The sequence below is a fragment of the Sminthopsis crassicaudata genome, chromosome X (genome assembly GCF_048593235.1).
Source record: "Sminthopsis crassicaudata isolate SCR6 chromosome X, ASM4859323v1, whole genome shotgun sequence".
Lineage (NCBI taxonomy): Eukaryota > Metazoa > Chordata > Mammalia > Dasyuromorphia > Dasyuridae > Sminthopsis > Sminthopsis crassicaudata.
In genome coordinates, this window is record NC_133623.1 from 80,842,869 (window position 1) to 80,845,375 (window position 2,507).

Sequence of the window (2,507 nt, forward strand, 5' to 3'; positions counted from 1 at the left end):
CTTGATACGTTTGTTCAGCCACAGTGAACTCAGCTATGGCTCGATCTGCTGGACAGCTCCCTCTAGCAAGTGCTGAAAGAGACTGAGTTACTGCCTTACAGAGAAGCCCTTTGGAAGAACCTTCCTAGAGGCAGCCTTGGAGCCAAAGCAGAGATAGACATCCCTGGGAATCGGGACATCCTCAGAAAAGGCAATGGATGAAGGACTCTCCCTATGGGGAGGGTCGTGTAACTTTGCTCTTTCTGCCTTTACTGTAGGTTTCCCCTGAGGTTTGCTGTTTGCTCTTCTTTCCCCAAGAGAGCCATAACATCAAGGAGGTGGCACCCTAACTCTGTGACACGGAAGTGAATTTGGATTGGAGGGAGGGAGGGACAAGGTCCCCTGCCTCACTTTTCCCTCCAGCCCTTGCTGGCTGTACTGGAAGCCAAACACAGGTCTCCTTTTCCTTTCCTCCTCTGGATTTAATCCCTTAATAAACAATCACTGAAGCATCATCCTAGTCTTCCTACAGTTTGCATTTCACAGAAATCACGCAACCTCCTAGATGTCTCTAAGGCACGATGATGCCCCCCCCCCCGCTGGGAGGGAGCCTCCCCCTGCAGAGCGCAAGAACCCTCTCGGCACCCCCGGGTTCCTCAGAGGCGTGTTTATTGACCAGATGCATCACGCCTCAGGGAGGCAGGCCGCCCGAGCCGGCACCTGGAGACAAGGACAGCAGTCAGCGGCTGGCCGGCAGAGGGAGGGGGCTCCGGGGTCCGGAAGCGGCCGGTGGCGGGCAGCACCCAAAGGGGCCCGGGGGACCCAGAGTGCCGAGGGACCGGGCCCTCCCCTCTGCCCTCTGGCCCGGGCGGCCAGCACACCTGGAGGCGCCACTCTAGTCCTGGCTAGAACTTGTCTGGGGGGGAGGGCAGGCAGAGGAGGCCCCCCTGCCCTGCCCCCCCCCCCCGCCCTGGCCAGCCCAGCCAGACCGGGCCCCACTTACTCAGGGTCTGAGCGGGCAGCAGTCGGGCTCGGTCCTACCGGTCCATGCTGCAGCTGACCCGCCGTCCTGGCGCCCCACGAGAGGTGCTGCTTCTGCCTCTGGTCCTGGAACACACCCTAGCCGCCCCCAGGGCCCCTTGTGAGGAGCAAGGCCTGGCTGCCTTGGGGCTGTGTGTGTGCCCTGAAGGGGGGGGCGCCCCTCTGGGTGGTTGGTATGTGGATTTGTGTGTGAAGTGTACTTTTATATCTGTTGTGTATTTGCATGTGGTGTGTATATTTATGTGTCTATAGTATGTTTAGTATGTGTGTTTATTTGTGTAGTGTATTTTTGTGTCTGGGGGGTGTAGATTTCTGAGGGATGTGTATTTGTGTATGGTATGTTCATTCATGTGTCTATAATGTGTTTTGTATGTATATTTGTATTTGAAGTGTATTTTCTTTCCTGTTGTGCATCTTTGTTTCTGGTATGTGTGCATTTGTGTGTAGTGTGTCTTTGTGTGTTTGTATTTGTGCGTGGAATGTATATGCATGTGTCTATAGTGTTTTGGGCATGTGTATTTGTGTGTGCTGTGTATTTTGGGGTCTGTTGTATATTTTTATGTCTGGTGTGTGTATTTATATGTGGTATGTATTTTTTGTCTGGAGTGTGGGTATTTGTGTGTTGTTTGTATTTGTGTGAGGTGTGTGTTTGGGTGGCTGGTATGTGTCTGTATGTGGAGCTGGTGTGTGTGTATTTGTGTATGGTGTATATTTGGATGTATTTGGATGTATTTGCATGTGGTGTGTGTGCATTTGTGAGTTGATAGGTTGTATGGTATGCTTCTTTGTGATGTGTATTTGTGTTTTTGGTGTGTGTGACATGTGTATTTGTATCTGGTATGTATATTTATGTGTCTATTGTATGTGCTATGTGTATTTGTGTGCCTCATGTGTGTATTTGTGTGTCTACATTGAAGTATATGTATTTTTGTGTGTATTGTAGGTGTAGAATGTGTATTTGTGTGTACTGTATGTGGTATGTGTATATTTTTATGGGATGTGTTTTTTTAAATGTATGTGTGTATTTGTGTGTGTCATATGTATATTCATGTGTCTATGGAGTGTATGATATGTGTATTTTTGCATTGTGTGTATTTGTGTATATATGCTGTGTGGTATGTGTATTTGTGTGTATGAAATATATGTGATATGTGTAAATTTTTATATATAGAGTGTGTGAAATGTGAATTTATGTGAAGGGTGTGGTTTGTGTTGTTTGCATACATATGTATATGTATTTGTGTGTGATATATTTGAGAATAATGTGTGTATTCTTGGTGTATGTGGTGTATATGTCCTGAGCATTTTTGTGCATGTGTGTCTTCTGTGCAGTATATGTATTTGTGTTATATTTAGTGTTTGAGTGTGATGTGTAGATATGTATGGTGTGTTATCTGTATATGCACACATGTCAATTTGTGTGTGATATATGTGGTATGTATTGAAGTTTTGTGTATAAATGTATTGTATATTTGTGTGGGGTATAA

General features: G+C 46.7%; 1 long non-coding RNA gene across 1 annotated transcript; it reads right to left on the bottom strand.

Annotated features, from left to right (window-relative positions):
- Nucleotides 1-633: 633 nt before the first annotated feature.
- On the bottom strand, nt 634-1,071 carry LOC141548449 (uncharacterized). The gene is made up of 2 exons (XR_012483952.1): nt 983-1,071; nt 634-699 (listed from the first exon to the last, which is right to left on the bottom strand). It is a non-coding gene; the product is annotated as an uncharacterized LOC141548449 (long non-coding RNA).
- Nucleotides 1,072-2,507: the final 1,436 nt, after the last annotated feature.